The sequence below is a fragment of the Lissotriton helveticus genome, chromosome 1_1, assembly GCF_964261635.1.
Source record: "Lissotriton helveticus chromosome 1_1, aLisHel1.1, whole genome shotgun sequence".
NCBI classification, from domain to species: Eukaryota; Metazoa; Chordata; class Amphibia; order Caudata; family Salamandridae; genus Lissotriton; species Lissotriton helveticus.
The window spans coordinates 1,834,598,547-1,834,618,349 of record NC_136057.1 but is presented as its reverse complement, the minus strand read 5'-3'; the positions used below and the strand labels follow the sequence as shown (position 1 = coordinate 1,834,618,349).

Below are 19,803 nucleotides of genomic sequence, written 5' to 3'. Positions count from 1 at the left end.
AGCTACACCGGGCACTGCGAGGCAGGAAGTAAGTGAAGGGTCGAGGATACAGGTGGGGGCTGTATCGCTCCTCAGCGAGACTTCAGGGGACAGGAGCTGAATCTGATGTCCGGGCCCTGTTGAGGCCTAGAAACGGGGACTTTATAATGAAATAACGTGCACACTGAGAAACGTGGCAACGTAACTTTACATAGGCCTGATATTCGTAGTATTCACGAGGACTGGAAACTAGCATACTAGAGGTGGACACAACTGTAATTGCGTCATTAATCGGACATGGGGAATAACATATGCATATTGGTCATGCACACATAACATATGATGGATGAGGCGTAGGGACACAGAACATGGCAAAATTTACTTTTCCACACATTGCAGAACCTGTGTGCAGTCTGGTACTGTCATGCTGGCTGGGCAAGTGCACACACTTGCCAGCCTCTAAACCTTCCCTTTGCTTCATATTAGTCACCCTTATGGTAGGCCTAAGGGCAAGGTGCATTGTAAGTGTAAGGTGGGACATGCCCTGATGTGGGTGGCATGTCCTAATAGGGAATTACAGCCAAATTCGTTTTTCACTATTGTAAGGCTACCTGTTCTCTTAGGCCAAGATGGGCTGCTGGAATTATTACAACCTATAATCCCAGTAGGCTCAGGGAACATGGTAGAAAGTCAAGTTTAGTATGCCTGACCTCAGAATAATAAAATACTTATTTTAGTAAAGTTTATTGTAATATCCTGTGTTTGCAAATGCTACTTTTAGAAAGCTAGCATTTGCTTGCCTAACCATTTCAGCCCGCCTCTGCTAGGATGTGTATCTGACTGTCTGGTTTATGTGAGTGACTGGGCTGGGAGATGACAGGTGGTGAATGCAAGGATTACACCTTAGTGGGAGGTGGGAGTGCCCCTGGACTCTGAATAGGGCTGTGCTCTGCCACCACAATGCTGGTGTCAGGCTCCGTCTCCTATACTCCTCGGGGCTGTGTCGAAAGTCCTATATTCTCTCCCACACAACGACCCTGAAGTCTGATTATTAAACACAGACTACAGAATAGTTCCGTGAGTGCGGGAAAGGAAGGGAACAGCGGGGAAGGAGATCTGAAACGACAAAGACAGTTGTTTAGAAAAGCACCCCCCCCTTAGCCCCCTGCAGAGATAGATCTTAGCACTATTCCCTTATACTAGAATGTGTGTACTTCTAGACCCCTACCTGAAAAGGAAAATAATAAGGTCTTTAAATACAGGAGAACAGGCACAGGGTAATACCAGGGACTACAACCAGCTAGAAGAAAACAAGGAACAACACACTGTAATCCTATACTTCCTTTAAGAGTGATGTATGCACCAACAGACATAGATTACATACCACAATATTTCTGTGTTCAAATCTTGGTCACATACTCCCTCTGATCAAGTACCCCCTGTTGATTCTCTCCTGAACTGAAGGAAACAATGAAATAACGTTGTGGAAATAAATCAAATAAGAATACGTGAGGTTAAGTCACCATACCACAGCTCCTTCCATAACAAAAAAGGGAAAGTTCACATACTTAAACGTGTATCAGTCATTGTACTTCTTTATGCAACCTGCAAGAAACTCGCCTAACGATTTGAGCCCAAACCGCTATCAAAATCCATAAGCAAAAAGGAGTATGACTTATAATGAGAGGACTAATCAATAGTCCATATCCATATGGTGTTTGGCCTGGAAATGACGTTCCCCCCTGCAATGAGAAAGCGAGTCTTTCTCTTCCAACAGGAGAAAACGAACGTTGGCTCCTTAGAGCTGGGAACTTGGACAAATAGTAATAATACACGCAGCCGCGTGTACTCCAAACGAAGAAAGTTTGACACACACTCAATCCAGATCCGAGTGCAACGGTGTCAACTATAAAGCAGGAATTTACTCACGATTGTACCGGCTAAGACTTCATCTTACCGACCACACCAACAAACACAACAAGAATTATCGGCACCGTCCTTCCGATGTCGCAGGTACTTAGTTCCTGGATTTGCGTAGCGTACGTCGCTACGCTGCGTTACTGCTAGGGTTCCTGGGAAACGTAGTCTTGAGGTCAAGAGCCGCCATTTGCCACGCATCACGCGGACAGCGGCACATCATTGCAATAAACCTGACAGTACATCCCCCCTCACAAGGGGCGCTGTCCAGCAGCCGGCTTGGACGGAAACCTAGCATGGAACTGTGACACGAGCCTAGGTGCGTGCACCGAACCCTCCGGCTCCCATGAGTCCTCCTCTGAGCCAAACCCCTTCCAAGCAATCAGGTACTGCAGACGCCCCCCTCACCCACCTAGAGTCAAGAACCCTACGCACCTCATATTCCTGATCATGCTGCACCCAGATAGGCAGTGGAGCCCGGCGTATAGGAGCAAGAGAGGGCTTCAACAAAGATACGTGAAAAACAGGATGTATCTTGAAATGAGCAGGCAGACGCAACCTCACAGACACAGGATTCACTCTACCCACCACCCGGTAGGGACCAATAAACCGAGCGTTAAACACACTATGTCTCCTAAACCTAATGTGTTTTGTGGACAACCACACAAGGTCGCCCTTCTTATACTCAGGGCACAGCCTACGATGTTTGTCAGCTTGCACTTTGTACCTCACCTTGGCCTGAACCAGATTTCGCCGCGTCGCCAGAAGTATTCGGCGAATGCGCGATAATCTTGTCCTGACGTCTGGCAGCCTGACCTTATCGTTCGGGAGCACCAAGGGATTAACCCTAGGATGGTGACCATACGAACTAAAGAAAGGAGAATGTTGTGTGGAAGAGTGCTGAGTGCTGTTGTAAGCCATTTCCGCCACCCACAGCCAATCCACCCAGGAGTCCGTATCGGCCTGCACATAGCAACGGAGATACTGTTTTAGGGATTGATTTAACATCTCCGTTTGGCCATCCGTTTGGGGGTGAAAGCTAGTGGACAAGGAAGAGGTTATATGTAAGGCAGAACACCAGACCATCCAAAAGTGAGCAGTGAATTGAGCCCCTCTATCTGAAACTATCACCCTCGGGAGTCCGTGTAACCGCACCACATGCACCAACAGCAGATGGGCTAAGCGACCTGCTGTAGGGACCTGATCACAAGCAATAAAGTGCCCCATTTTTGTGAGATAGTCCACTACTACCAGGATGGTTGTCATGCCTTGGTCTTTAGGAAGACCAACGATGAAGTCCACTGAAAAGCATTCCCAAGGCTCTCCCGGTGTGGGCAAAGGTCTTAAATATCCCTGAGGTTGTTGACGGTTGGACTTCATTCGGGCACATTGCGTACACTTTTTTCCCCATTGACACAAATCGAATCCTATGGAGGGCCACCAGAATTGTCTCAAAGCCTTCTCAAGTGTTTTCACATATCCCATGTGACCCGCACTAGGCGTCTCGTGGCACCAGGAAAACACAGTCCTTTGCAGGGATTTTGTGGGTACCAGAACTTGAGCTCCTTTCATAGCCACCCCATGTTTCATTTTCCACTCTGGATGGAGACGAAGCCAGGTTCTCCAAACACAAGATTGAATACCAGTGCGTACGGCTTGCAGAAAGTCTCTAGTTTGAGCAACACACACCACCTTAGAGGGATCGATGATGGATCGGTTCTGTGTCATGGTATGCAGAGCGGGATTTTCCTGCCTAGTCAGTGCATCCGCTTTTTTATTGTTGATTCCGGGTCTGTAAGTAACCACAAACCTGTATTCCTCAAAAAACAACATCCAGCGTAACTGTCTGGGAGTAAGATGGCGGGCTGCTCGTATATACTGCAGATTGCGATGGTCGGTGTAGACCGTGACTAGATGTGTAGCTCCTAACAACCAATGTCTCCACTCTAAGAATGCGTCCCGTATGGCCAGCAGCTCTTTCTCCGCTATGGTATAATTTATCTCGGCTGGACTAAGTTTCCGTGACATGAATGCAATAGGGTGCAGGTTTCCGGTGGTTACATTCCTTTGTGATAAAACAGCTCCTAACGCAACTTCGGAGGCATCCGCCTCCACCAAAAAGGGTAAATCAGGATTGGCGTGAATCAGAACAGGAGCACTAGTAAACGCATCCTGTGCTTCAGTCCCCCAGAGAAACGGAACGTTCTTTTTTGTAAGACGGGTAAGAGGGATCACCAAGGCAGAGAACCCCCTTATAAAACGCCTATAAAAATTGGCAAAACCAAGTAGGCACTATATGTCCTTGAAGTTACAGGGACGGGGCCAATCCTTTATAGCTTTCACTTTTCTTTCCGCCATCACCTGACCAGACGGTGTAAGCATCACCCAAAGAAATTCAACTGTGGTCACATGGAACTCACATTTCGTGATCTTGCAATAAAGACGATGATGAAGTAAGGCCTTTAACACCTGGCTCACGTGTGATGGATGTTCTTCCGTTGAGTCCGAGTACACCAAGATGTCGTCGATGTACACGACTACAAAACGATCCAAAAAGTCTCTCAGTACCTCATTCAAGAAAAATTGAAAGGCGGCTGGGGCGTTGCAAAGCCCGAAGGGCATCACTAGATATTCAAATAGCCCATACCGCGTCTTGAATGCCGTCTTCCATTCGTCCCCAGATCTTATACGGACGAGATGGTATGCGCCTCTCAGGTCAAGCTTTGTATATATCTTGGCGGATCTTACTTGTTCTAACAAGACAGGGATTAATGGTAATGGGTACTGGTTCTTGATTGTGATGGAATTCAAGGCTCGATAGTCGATGCAGCATCTCTTGTCTCCGTTTGCCTTAGGAATAAAGAACAAAGGCGAAGACGCAGGTGATCTTGAAGGTCGTATGTACCCGATTGCCAGATATTTATCCAGATAAGCACGTAAGTACTCGTTCTCGGGCACCGTGAGAGCATAGAGTCTTCCATTTGGAACAACCGATCCTGGAGTGAGATCAATTCGGCAATCGTAGGTTCTATGCGGTGGAAGAGCTTCGGCTTGTGTATTACTGAACACCTTTTCAAATGCCCTGTAACAAGAAGGCAATACCATTTCTTTCTCCTCGGCAGTGGCGATACTATGTAATGAGGCCAAAGCCCGGGACCGGCCTTCAGACACCAACAGACACTGTTCCTTGCAAAACTCAGACACAAAACTGATCGTTTTAGATGTTCAATGTATATGCGGTTCATGCTTTTGGAGCCATGGAAGCCCCAAAATGATACCATACTGTGGGGCCTGAATAACGTTGAAAGATAACATCTCTTGGTGTATACCCTTGTGTATGAGCTGGTATTCCGGCGTGTGGTATTTGATAGGCCCTGCTAACAATTCGCTACCATCCACTGCGTACACCAATTCAGGTTTATTCTTGGTGATGAGTGGGATTCCCAGCCTTTCGGCTTCCGCATAGTCTATGAAGCATCCAGTCGCCCCAGAGTCCACCATCGCGTTGACTTCTTTTTCTTCTGTCTCCACGAACAGAGACATAACCAAAAACACATCGCTCCTCTCCTGATCACTGCCAGGTGCAATTGAAGGGATTATTATCCTACTTGAGGGGTCCCCTTCGTTCACCCTCAAGCATGGGAGTTTTCCGACGTCTTGTCCGATGCTCCAGCTGCAACTTGTCCTGTTTTATATCTTCCAGTTTTAGGCTTCACCGGAGTAGTGTGGCTCACTGGTTAGAGGCGGCAGGCCTGAGAGCAGAAGTCAGCCCGGGACCAGGGTTCAATTCCCGACGCGGCAGGGTCGTGGACCTTGGTCAGCGGACTCGATAATTCTCGCTTCGGTGCTTACTCTAATCAGGGGTTCCACTCGGCAACTCTGGGCATTAGCTTGCCTAATCTCCACAACGGCCCCACCAATTCCGGGGATGCTTGGCTCCACCTTGGGGACTCCCAGCAAGGGACCATCCCACAGGGAAAGCCAGGACGGGTTCCCCAGAGTTATACAGCGCCAGGACGCCCCGTTGCTGGGGCAGCTGTGCGCTTTACAAGTATACTACATTTACATTTACATTTACAATCCCTCAAATAGTGGCCTTTTTTGCCACAATATAGACAAAGACCATGTTTTCTGCGATATTCTTTTTCACTAAATGTCAAGGAAGCCCTCACAGCTCCAATCTCCATGGCGTCTTGAGCAGAGGCTGGTTTTTCTCCCCCTTGATCATAAACCATCACCGGTGTCTCTTTTTTCTTATTTTCACCCCTCCGCTCCTTCATTCGATGATCCAGACGCAAGGCAAGTTCAATCAGAGCGGAGCAGGTACGGGGCTGCAGATCGATGTGTGCCAAGACATCCTTCATTTCGTCATTCAAGCCTTGATAGAACAACGCGGATTGTTTGGCTTCTGGCCAATCTGTTTCCGCCACCAGGCGGCGAAAACTGTTCAAGTATGTCACTAGTTCAGTGTTACCCTGTTTCAGGACTAATAGTTCTCTGTCGGCTGAAAAAGTTTCTGCCCTGCGATCGAAGGTTTTTTCAAATTCCACTCTGAATTCGTCCCAATCATAGAGCAGGGGATCGTCCCTTCTAACTACAGGAACCGCCCATTGTGCTGCTTCCCCCCCAAGATAGGATATTAGGAAAGCCACCCGAGCCTGGTTGGTTGAAAACATCTTTGGTTTGCACATAAAGTGCAACAGCACTTGGGTCATGAACACCTGAACCTTCTTATTGTCCCCATAAAACCTTTCTGGAGGAGCAAGTGGTATTTGTGTAGGCATTTCTACTACCAGAGAGGTGGGAGGTGTCTGACTATTCCTGCACTAAAAGGATTCCCTTGTAAACCATCCATCCTCGCCCTCAATTGTGCGGTTTCAGATCTAGAAGCTGCCACCTCTCTATTGGAGGCTGCTAACTCAGTTTGAACTAAGGCCAGTGCTGCCAATACGTCGTCTAATGACGCCATTCTTATTTCAACACAGCCAAGAGGAGAACAGTATTCTTGGGCCGATAATTCTGTCAGGCTCCGTCTCCTATACTCCTCGGGGCTGTGTCGAAAGTCCTATACCCTCTCCCACACAACGACCCTGAAGTCTGATTATTAAACACAGACTACAGAATAGTTCCGTGAGCGCGGGAAAGGAAGGGAACAGCGGGGAAGGAGATCTGAAACGACAAAGACAGTTGTTTAGAAAAGCACCCCCCCCCCCTTAGCCCCCTGCAGAGATAGATCTTAGCACTATTCCTTTATACTAGAATGTGTGTACTTCTAGACCCCTACCTGAAAAGGAAAATAATAAGGTCTTTAAATACAGGAGAACAGGCACAGGGTAATACCAGGGACTGCAACCAGCTAGAAGAAAACAAGGAACAACACACTGTAATCCTATACTTCCTTTAAGAGTGATGTATGCACCAACAGACATAGATTACATACCACAATATTTCTGTGTTCAAATCTTGGTCACATACTCCCTCTGATCAAGTATCCCCTGTTGATTCTCTCCTGAACTGAAGGAAACTATGAAATAACGTTGTGGAAATAAATCAAATAAGAATACGTGAGTTTAAGTCACCATACCACAGCTCCTTCCATAACAAAAAAGGGAAAGTTCACATACTTAAACGTGTATCAGTCATTGTACTTCTTTATGCAACCTGCGAGAAACTCGCCTAACGATTTGAGCCCAAACCGCTATCAAAATCCATAAGCAAAAAGGAGTATGACTTATAATGAGAGGACTAATCAATAGTCCATATCCATATGGTGTTTGGCCTGGAAATGACGTTCCCCCCTGCAATGAGAAAGCGAGTCTTTCTCTTCCAACAGGGGAAAACGAACGTTGGCTCCTTAGAGCTGGGAACTTGGATAAATAGTAATAATACACGCAGCCGCGTGTACTCCAAACGATGAAAGTTTGACACACACTCAATCCAGATCCGAGTGCAACGGTGTCAACTATAAAGCAGGAATTTACTAACGATTGTACCGGCTAAGACTTCATCTTACCGACCACACCAACAAACACAGCAAGAATTATCGGCCCCGTCCTTCCGATGCCGCAGGTACTTAGTTCCTGGATTTGCGTAGCGTACGTCGCTACGCTGCGTTACTGCTAGGGTTCCTGGGAAACGTAGTCTTGAGGTCAAGAGCCGCCATTTGCCACGCATCACGCGGACAGCGGCACATCATTGCAATAAACCTGACAGCTGGTTCCTGCCCCCTGGGGCGCGACTGATGACTCAGCTGACACCTGGCCCAGGAAGGGAGAAGCACTGTCAACAAGGTACTCCTGGCTGCCCATGTCCACACATTGCTGGCTCCACCTCCTGTGGAGCGTCTGATGTGCCTGCCCCTCACACTGAAAGAAGAGACCAGGATACACCCAACAAAGTGCTCAGAGACTGAAAGAAGTTATGCAGTGGCCCCACTGGCCTGCAAGAACAAAGAAAATGCTGTATAAAAGTAGGAGCCCTGCTTCTTGTAAATTAGAATCCTGTTTCCCACAAAGAACCTCTGCCCGACTAGAAGGAGAAGAAGACGCTGGAAAGACTGGCCTGCTCATTGCCTTGCTGAGGAAGGAGAGGAGAAGACTTGCTGAAAAAGACTTTGTAGACTTGTGCTGAAACTTTCTCCAAGGGCTTGACTGAGCTTGCCCCCTGAACTGAACCCCAGGACCAGTGGGTTCATTGTGTCTTAGCTGGTTTCTATCTGCCAGCCAGGTGTGCCTCCCGCCGGAGTTGAGTCTGCGCCCCCATCGCCCCCTCCTAGGGCTGTGGCACTCGGGAGCTCGCCTGCCCTTTCACCCGTGAGAGCCTCGCTTCTTGGAGTCGCTCTCTGCCCCCGGGTCAGGCTGCCTGCTCCTCTGCCCCTGCCTGCCACTGAGCGCGCTGAAGCGCTCACTCGCCCCTCTCGCCCGAATTTCCTCCAGGCCGGTGATCTACGCCGAGACTGCAGCCCGCACGTGTCACGTGTCCTGCTGTCCCCGCTTGCCGACCCTAGGAGTTTACAGGCCGCGCCACCCCCCTGTTGGGAGACCCCAGTACTATCTGTATTGAGGTCGTGGGCCGCGCCCGCCTGTGCGCACACCCCCGCTGCAGACGGAAATCCCAAGACACTGCTTGGACCAAGTCGCACTGCCTGTGCATGGCTCGGCCACCCCAGAAGAAATCGAAGTATTCCCAAGGATCTTCATGATCACAAAGGTGCGTGCCTACCTCTGAAAAGGCCCTGGGTTAGGCCCTGGGTTTCTCAAGGCTTGAGAGCCCCCATCTCTGGAAAAGGCCCTGGGTTTCTCAAGGCCCCTCTCATCGCCTCCCTGCTCCTCACTGCAGCTGAGAGCCCCCACCTCCGGAAAAGGCCCTGGGTTTCTCGAGGCTCCTCTCTGGTCTCCATTCAACCCGCACCGCGAGATGCGTGAGTCGCTGTAGGGTCTCGCTCATTTTCACCGGGGAAAGCGCACAGAAGCGCTAAGAAGCGGCCAGGGCGTCCTAAAGAGGCCTCAGGGACTAAGAACAGTTTGAAAAAACTAAGAGAACCGTTTTTGAAGTAAAAGAGACTAAGAAGCAATATTTGAACGGTAAACAAAGAGAACACTTGCCTATTTACAACCTTGTGGCTTAGCAAAACGTTATCAATTGTCTTGTGATAAATACTTGCCTGCATAGATATATATTTTTATATAAACGAGACGTATTTTCATATAACCACAGCCTGGTGTCCATTTGTGGGGGGATTGGTACATTTACTGTGTGTGTTATTACAAATGCTTAACTCAGAAACGCCTGAAGAATAGCCTTGGCTGCTCACGCCACACAACTAGAGGGTGAGCAAGGGTAATTCTAAGGGGTCATCCTTCGCCCTTGTTAGAAGGGGCGATCCCAGAGTGCCAGGTTGTGCTCACCTGACCACCCCATGACCCACCTCTCCCACAAGTAATGCCGAGTCTTAACGTGAGGTCCTCCCCGGGGAGGACTTCGAGTGTAGGATCGTACACACTGAGCTCACACCACACTTACGAACGGACACCACACCGTAGGTTTTCAGTAACAAGTTCTTTATGAACAGTAAAAAGGAATTGGCACTCTTATTTACAAGCGATCGATGGATCGTAAAGTCTCAAGGATTCGGGAAGGGGGGAAGCGGGACAGTCTCAGTCTTTAGGTCAGTACGAAGCGTACCCTGCGCACAGCTCTCAATCCTTGAGCCGGGGGATACGAAAAGGTGTTGGTCGTACTGACTGCTTCACTCACTTCAGGTCAGCTCAGGTCTTATTGGTAGCGTCGATGGTCCAGCCGGACCAGAGTACTCCTCGAGCGGCGACGAGGTCAGCAGGGCTCGATCCGGAGGATAGTTCTTGAGGAGCCATGACCACGTCAGCAGGGCTCAGGATGTTCCGTGAAGGTCGTTTCAGCGTTCACGATCGAGCCGCGACAAAGTCAGCAGGGCTCCGAGGTTCTAGTTCCGTTCTTCTGAGGACAAGCCGCGACAGCGTCAGCAGGGCTCCGATGTTTCAGTTCCGTCGTTACGAGGAAGAGCCGCGACAGCGTCAGCAGGGCTCGAAGAGTTTGAAGGTTCAGTTTTCCCCAAGGGTCAGCCGCGATCAGATCAGCAGGGCTTTCTTGTCCAGGATACAACTGCCCGCTAGTTGTTGGGCGAGCCTTGATATAGTCCAGGGGCCCTTTGATGTCCGGACCCTCGCAGGCGGAGGTCTCATGCCCTGGGGGCTGGTCGTTGGAGAGGTCTGTCGGTTGGCCCTTTGATCCCTTTGAAGATGCGTCCGGGAATTCTCAGACGCCCAGCAGGGTCTGGAGCCAGCACTCGGGGAGGCCAGAGGTGCGATAGAAACCGGCCCGAGGGGGAGGCCAGAGGTGTGAGAGAAACCAGTCTCTCAGGGGAGGTCGGAGGTGCCATTGAAACTACCTGTCTTATCTCACTCAGGGAGCCCGTTACCCCCCAGCCGGGACAGGGGCGTCTGGAGTCTAGGTTTCACTGGGGCCGGGGTGATGCAAGGCCCAGGGAGTCAGGGACCTCGGGAAGGGAAAATGGCTGCCGGGGCCCTGTGGGGTGATGCAGGTGCTGGGCGCTCGGAGCCGGGAAGGGGGACGGGGGACGGGGATGCGGGGCTGGTCGTCGGTCGCGGGGTCGTGCAGGGGGTTTGGCGTACAGGGACAGGACGACCAGGGGATTCTGGGTGCAGGGCTAGGCTAACGGGGTGCTGAGGAACGGGGTGGGACCACGCCACGAGGCCAGGTCCAACAGCCCTGACTTAGAGGAGAGGGTCCCTGCTTGTCACAAGTGAATACTTGCGCCAACCAGAGAACCCCAAGTGTTGGACCTGGCCCTCTTGGCAGGGTCATCCCTAAACTTTTTGCCTTCCTCCAATACTCTCTCTGACCTGTTTTTGTTGGTTTAATGACTCATGGCACTTTACCACTGCTGACCAGTGCTAAAGTGCATATGCTCTCCCTGTGCAAAATGTAAATGTGATTGATTTCCATGATTGGCTCATTGGATTTACTGTCAGTCCCCAGTAAAGTGCACCAGGAGTGCCAGGGCTTTTAAATGCCAATACTGCTAGTTGGCCTGCAGCGCTGGTTGCGCCACCCACATAATCAGCCTTTTAAAATGAGTCTAGGGCCTGCCATTGCAGAACCTGTGTGCAGTCTGGTATTGTCATGCTGGCTGGGCAAGTGCACACACTTGCCAGCCTCTAAACCTTCCCTTTGCTTCATATTAGTCACCCCTATGGTAGGCCCAAGGGCAGGGTGCATTGTAAGTGTAAGGTGGGACATGCCCTGATGTGGGTGGCATGTCTTAATAGTGAATTACAGCCAAATTCGTTTTTCACTATTGTAAGGCTACCTGTTCTCTTAGGCCAAGATGGGCTGCTGGAATTATTACAACCTATAACCCCAGCAGGCTCAGGGAACATGGTAGAAAGTCAAGTTTAGTATGCCTGAACTCAGAATAATAAAATACTTCTTTTAGTAAAGTTTATTTTAATATCCTGGGTTTGCAAATGCTACTTTTAAAAAGCTAGCATTTGCTTGCCTAGCCATTTCAGCCCGCCTCTGCTAGGATGTGTATCTGACTGTCTGGTTTATGTGAGTGACAGGGCTGGGGGATGACAGGTGGTGAATGCAAGGATTACACCTTAGTGGGAGGTGGGAGTGCCCCTGGACTCTGAATAGGGCTGTGCTCTGCCACCACAATGCTGGTTCCGCCCCCTGGGGAGCGACTGATGACTCAGCCGACACCTGGCCCAGGAAGGGAGAAGTACTGTCAACCAGGTACTCCTAGCCCCCCCTGTCCACACAATGCTGGCTCCACCTCCTGTGGAGCGTCTGATGTGCCTGCCCCTCACACTGAAAGAAGAGACCAGGATACACCCAACAAAGTGCTCAGAGACTGAAAGAAGTTATGCAGAGGCCCCACTGGCCTGCAAGAACAAAAAAAATGCTGTATAAAAGTAGGAGCCCTGCTCCTTGTAAATTAGAATCCTGTTTCCCACAAAGAACCTCTGCCTGACTAGAAGGAGAAGAAGACGCTGGAAAGACTGGCCTGCTGATTGCCTTGCTGAGGAAGGAGAGGAGAAGACTTACTGAAAAAGACTTTGTAGACTTGTGCTGAAACTTTCTCCAAGGGCTTGACTGAGCTTGCCCCCTGAACTGAACCCCAGGACCAGTGGGTTCATTGTGTCTTAGCTGGTTTCTATCTGCCAGCCGGGTGTGCCTCCCGCCGGAGTTGAGTCTGCGCCCCCATTGCCCCCTCCTAGGGCTGTGGCACTCGGGAGCTCGCCTGCCCTTTCACCTGTGAGAGCCTCCCTCCTTGGAGTCGCTCTCTGCCCCCGGGTCAGGCTGCCTGCTCCTCTGCCCCTGCCTGCCACTGGAGCGCACAGAAGCGCTCACTCGCCCCTCCCGGAATTTCCTCCAGGCCGGTGATCTACGCCGAGACTGCAGCCCGCATGTGTCACGTGTCCTGCTGTCCCCGCTCGCCGACCCTAGGAGTTTACAGGCCGCGCCACCCCCCTGTTGGGAGACCCCAGTACTCTCTGTACCGAGGTCGTGGGCCGCGCCCGCCTGTGCGCACACCCCCGCTGCAGACGGAAATCCCAAGACACTGCTTGGACCAAGTCGCACTGCCTGTGCACGGCTCGGCCACCCCAGAAGAAATCGAAGTATTCCCAAGGATCTTCACGATCACAAAGGTGTGTGCCTACCTCTGAAAAGGCCCTGGGTTAGGCCCTGGGTTTCTCGAGGCTCGAGAGCCCCCACCTCTGGAAAAGGCCCTGTGTTTCTCGAGGCTCCTCTCATCGCCTCCCTGCTCCTCACTGCAGCTAAGAGCCCCCACCCCCGGAAAATGCCCTGGGTTTCTCGAGGCTCGAGAGCCCCCACCTCCCGAAAAGGCCCTGGGTTTCTCGAGGCTCCTCTCTGGTCTCTTTTCAACCCGCACCGCAAGATGCGTGAGTCGCTGTAGGGTCTGGCTCATTTTCACCGGGGAAAGCGCACAGAAGCGCTAAGAAGCGGCCAGGGAGTCCTAAAGAGGCCTCAGGGACTAAGAATAGTTTGAAAGAACTAAGAGAACCGTTTTTGAAGTAAAAGAGACTAAGAAGCAATATTTGAACTGTAAACAAAGAGAACACTTGCCTATTTACAACCTTGTGGCTCAGCAAAACGTTATCAATGGTCTTGTGATAAATACTTGCCTGCATAGATATATATTTTTATATAAAGGAGACGTATTTTCATATAACCGCAGCCTGGTGTCCATTTTTGGGGGGATTGGTACATTTACTGTGTGTGTTATTACAAATGCTTAACTCAGAAACGCTTGAAGAATAGCCTTGGCTGCTCACGCCACGCACCTAGAGGGTGAGCAAGGGTAATTCTAAGGAGTCATCCTTCGCCCTGACTTAGAGGAGAGGGTCCCTGCTTGTCACAAGTGAATACTTGCGCCAACCAGAGACCCTCAATTCTAACAACCAGCGACATCACTGACTTCATTACACCCTCCTCATCAACTCCAGTACCTCATTCATCCTAGGAGCCCTTGACTATCACCTAAAAGACCGCAGTGATCCCAACTTGATCACCCTCTTGGAGAGTCTCAGAAACCTTGGTCTCACCTATCATGTCATTGTGGACCCACCCACGTCACCAGACACCTGCTGGACCTGATTTTTGCTCCTTCAACAGCATGATCGACAGACCATTACCTAACACCTGGACACACCACACCCTCGTCAGATTCAACATTACCATCCCAAGCAACAGGAGATCCACCACCACAGGACCTCTTCGCCACTCCTGGAGCAACATCTCATCCTCCTTCTACCCATACCAACCCGAATCCACCAGCAACCTGACAGAAGACATCAAGAACTGCAGCTACTAGATCACCATGCTCGCTGACTCACACGCCCCACTAAAGCACAGCAAAACTGCAAGAACATGAACACAAGCCAGCTGGTATTTGGAGGAACTCAAGCTGAAGAAACAGCACTGTAAGAAACTTGAGGGCAAGTGAAGAACGAGCCAAGACCTTGCAGACAAAGACTTGTTCAAATCGGCCTTGAGACGCTACCACCAGCAAATCCGGAAGACCAAGTTAATAGCCCTTGCAACACCAATGCCAGCAACAGCAAGGACATATTTGCCAACATCAAGGAGTTTGCCATGCCTGCAGCCACCTCCAACATCACCCACTCTCAATACCTCTGCAACAGTCGATCAGGCTTCTTTTATGACAAGATCATATTCATCCGTCTCAGATGTAGAACAGACCTGACCTTGTGGCCCGTCATCTCCATAGAGGAAACCGCTGCACCCTTGAAGTCCATCCATTCCGGAGCCCCATCAGACCCCTGCCCCTACAATCTCTTCAACAAGGGACCCAACCCATCAGCGAAGCTCACGGTCCAACCATCAACACATCCATCAACTCATATACCTTCCCGGAAGCCTGGAAACACACAGCAGTCATTGCCCTGTTCAAGAAATCCCGGGCAGACCCCACCAAGCTCACTAACTCCAGAATGATCTCCTTCCTACCACACCCAGTCAAGATTTTAGATAAACTTATCAACAGGTGTCTCTTTGACCACCTCTTCAACCACCACCTACTAAATGCGACATAGTCCAGATTCAGACCTAACGACAGCACAGAAACAGCACTCATCAGCGCATCAGACAGCATCCACATGATCCTGAACAGAGGAAAGACCATGAGCCTCATACTTCTGGACCACTCTGTGGCCTTTGACATGGTATCACATCCCATCCTCATCAGACCCCCTACATGAGAGCGGCATTTAATGACCTCCTATCAGTACCTTATTGACGGAAAGAACTTAATGGGTCAGCCTCAGCCTAACATTGTACACCTCATTAGCTCGGGAACTCATCACATATATGACTCCAGTAGCCAGCATCATATGCACCAACAATATCAACATCCTCTCATATGCCAACGACACGCATCTCATACCGGTCCTCTCAGGCAAAGACCAGACAGAAGGAACAAGTTTGCCACACGCATGAACTGGATGAAGTCCAAGTGTCTTAAGCTCAACATTGACAAGACAGAAGTAATGATCTTCGAAAAACACCTCACACTGGGACTTTGCCTGGTGGCTGGCAGACCTAGGACCCACCCCCACTACCTACTCCCACACTAGCAATCTTCAGTTCATCATTGACAACAAACTGGACATGTCTGCACAAGTCAACGCAGTCACAGCTTCCTACTTCCATATCTGAGGATGCTGAGGAAAATCTCCAAATGGCTCCTGAGCAACACTAGAAAAACGGTCACCCATGCCCTTGTCACCAGCAGGCTGGACTACTGGAAAACCCTCTATGCTGGAATAACCAGTTACTCATCAAACGACTACAAACTATCCACTATGCAGTAGCCAGACTCCTCCTCACACTTCCACGTAGGACTCAGATCACGCCAGAATTCAAGGACCTCCACTACCTCCCAATATACAGGCATGCTCAGTTCAATCCCCTCACCTGCGCATTCAAAGCACTACTCAACATAGGGCCAGACTACCCGAACAATCACATCTCCTTCTGTCAATCAGCCTGACACCTCTGCTCATCTATACTCCTACTCGCTCACATCCCACGCATACACAGAAATAGAGCCGGTGGTTAAGCTTTCTCTAAACATCAGAGCCTCCTCCTCTCTTCTTGATTCCGCAGTTCAAGTAACACCTGCCACAACATCGGGACGAGGCCCGTACACCTGCTCAATGCAAGGATACCCTTGACGGTGATAGCGCGCTCTACAAATATGCATGTGGTGGCAATCTCACCGAAAAATACTTTATACCATACACGTCATCACCCTATTTAGGGGGGAAACTCACGATTTTTAAAGCAAAAAGAGATACTTTATTTTAACTACCTTCTGTCTGAAATTGTATTCACTTCTAAGGAAGTCAAAGAAGTCCCCCCATCGTTTCTTCAAAAACTCCCTCTTTCGTCTACCCAAATGTTGTCAAGTATGTTTTTACTGCATTGTGAGTATAAGAGACATATGGGTGGAGACGAGAATGCAGTACCGAAAAGGGTGCTTTCGTATTGGTCTGGGGAAGACAGATGTAACAAACAATGAGATAAGCCATCTTGGATTATGGTGCCCATCTGTCATGTTCCCTGTTTTTCTCTCTCTTCCACTTCTGGGTTGTTTCAATATTCTCACCCTAGAGACTATGAGGTTCCAGAGGGAGTGGTGTGATTGTGGCCAGACAAAGCACAGTTTCATGGTTGATACAACAGTGTTACCCAAAATATAATGAATCGATCAAGGAGTGGCATAGATGTACATTATAATAAACTATTACCTACAGACAGAGGCGGCTGGTAACATGAAAGTGTTGAGACAAGTGAAGTGCCCCAAGACTTCCCAAAACAGATAATAAAACAAGCATGCAAAAAAAACACACTGACATGCATTACAATTAAATAAAAAATAAAAAAAAATACTTGACCGGTATGCGTCCTCCGTGTTCTGTCAGGCTACGAGTATGATTCAAACTGCAAATGTCCCTAAGAAATCCGGCGCTGCTCATGAAAGCAGCACCAGGATTGAATAGAGCGGGATGGCTGGACGCTCCATCAGGCCCTGGAGGCCTGTGCTTGGCCTCCACCCAGCTGTTAAAGACAGCTTGGTGGAGACCTGCAAAGTGAGCATGTCAGGCTGGCTGTCACAAGACAGCCGACCAAACTCAGTTGTACTTTGCAGTATCTGGCAAGCCTTCCTCTAGTCCTCCATGCTACCAATCAGCAGCAGAGGACAGGACACGCCCCCATTTCTCTGGATTCCTCAAAGGCAGGCTGACTGACGGCTGGAGCACCTCATGAAAAATAAAATGGCAATGAAATCATTTAATTGCCATTTTATTGTTAACATTTACCGCAGCTCACAGCAGGCGGGGGGGGGGCGAAGCTCCCCTGCCCTCGAGAGGAAACTGCAGCTGCCTACAGATAATAGCAGGGACCTATAAAACAAGCATTTACAATGCAATGGTTTCGCCTTCGAAAAAGTTACAGCTATTGGCATTGTAAATGACAAAATTTGTATTTATGTGTTGGTTTTGAAAACAGATAAATAAATGGCATTGTCATTTACATTGGCATTAGCTTAATCTCTCGCAAATGTGAGACCTATTGTACCCTACGGACGAGCTCAGCAGACAGCAATTACTACCACACACACACACCCAGAGCCACACACCCAGAGCCACACACACACACAGAGCCAGCCACACACACCCAGAGCCAGCCACACACACACACACACACCCAGAGCCACACACACACACACCCAGAGCCACACACACACACCCAGAGCCACACACACACACACCCAGAGCCACACACACACCCAGAGCCACACACACACACCCAGAGCCACACACACACACCCAGAGCCACACACACACCCAGAGCCACACACACAAACCCAGAGCCACACACACACACACCCAGAGCCACACACACACACCCAGACCCACACACACACTGAGCCACACACACACAGAGCCACACACACACACCCAGAGCCACACACACACACCCAGAGCCACACACACACACACACCCAGAGCCACACACACACACACACACCCAGAGCCACACACACCCACCCAGAGCCACACACACCCACCCAGAGCCACACACACCCACCCAGAGCCGCACACACACTCAGGAGAGCAAGCACAGCGAGGGGGCAGGGAAGCAAGCACAGCGAGGGGGCAGGGAAGCAAGCACAGCGAGGGGGCAGGGAAGCAAGCACAGCGAGGGGGCAGGGAAGGAAGCACAACGAGGGGGCAGGGAAGCAAGCACAGCAAGGGGGCAGGGAAGCAAGCACAGCGAGGGGGCAGGGAAGCAAGCACAGCCAGGTTGCAGGGAGCAAGCATAGCCAGGGGAAGGGGAACCAGGGGGTGGGGGCGCAAGCACAGCCAGGGGGCGGGGAAGCAAGCACGGCCAGGGGGCAGGGAATCAAGCACAGCCAGGGAGCAGGGAAGCAAGCACAGCCAGGAGGCAGGGAAGCAAGCACGGGCAGGAAAGCAAGCACAGCCAGGAGGCAGGGAAGCAAGGACAGCCAAGGGGCAGGGAAGCAAGCACAGCCAGGGGGCAGGGAAGCAAGCACAGCCATGTTTCCAGTGCTTGGCTATTCTGAACAAACCATTGGTATCCGGCCTGCCATCGAAACGAAAACAACTCCCAGAATACCTTAAATAGCTAAATGAAACCTCAGAAGTAGAAACATTATGTCCTGACTACACAAGAGAGGCTGCAATTGTAACTGCGAGGGACAAATACCACTGAACTGGGAGGAAGACGGCGTACAACTATAGTGGAGGAATAACAACCTCGTACACTACTGCATACCACTTTGCTTTGGATCCAGGAACACCACAGGCCCATGTTTGGACGCTACTTCAGAAATGCCACTGCACAGAAAGAATAACATTACCTAATGTACTTGTGTAATGTAGTTGGTGCTCATGTAAAGCACTCCAATACCTACTTTCGCGTTATTTAAAACTGCCCAAAAATAGAAGCGGGGTTGAAGTCCTGGCAACGTGTTACAAATGCAGTTCATTAAAAAACGTTTTTTCTTGTTATTGAGGCCGCAGAAACAGCCAGCCTCAAGGAGCAGCTTCAAGCATGGGGAGTAACGGTGACGGTGAGTACGCTGTTTTCTGGGCTAGTTCTTTAGATGCTTACCGTGCCGCGAGAGCGGGGACGGGGCTTCGTGATAGGAGATAAAAGACTCTGCAATGGACAGAGGCTGGTAATCTATAAGAGCGGCATACGTGGCATTGTGTGAGGAGTTGGGTACGAGGTGACTGACTCGGTGAAGTCCGTGAAGGGAGCAGTCTCACTCACCGGAAGTGCCCCACAGTTCCTCGTCTGAGCAGTCCATCCACACCCCTGGACCGTCTCACCCCAGCGCAAGCTCATTCTTGCGCCCCAGCAGCGCCCACCGTGGGTTGCCTCTCCAGCGATCCCCAGTCTCACTCCCTTCCAGTGCAGGGGTCTCTAAACTGGTTATGGCCTCTTCTGGTCTCCCCCAGCACCCCCCTCCTGCCACCCCACAGGAGAACACCCAAGTCTCACTCTCCAAAAACGAAATAAGGCACCCTTCCTCCAGATGTGTCCCTCTCCGTGCAGTGCCACATTCCACGTGCACCGCTGACTATTATTGCAGTACTCAGTCTCATTCACCTTGCAGCCCCCCACCTCAAAGCCCAGAATCAGGGGTTGCCTCACTGATTCCAATGGAAGAGCAGGCGGGACAAAGCTCCCGTACTGTTGTAAAATAAGATTTCGCCTGTTAGAATTGGGGGTCTCTGGTTGGCGCAGGTATGTACTTGCGACAAG

The 19,803-nt window shown here is 50.3% G+C and overlaps 1 protein-coding gene across 2 annotated transcripts in view; it reads left to right on the top strand.

Moving 5' to 3' along the window:
• Positions 1-19,803, top strand: part of LOC144774994 (verrucotoxin subunit beta-like) — a 247,659-nt gene that overhangs the window by 165,056 nt on the left and 62,800 nt on the right. The gene's annotated exons all lie outside the window — the stretch shown is intronic.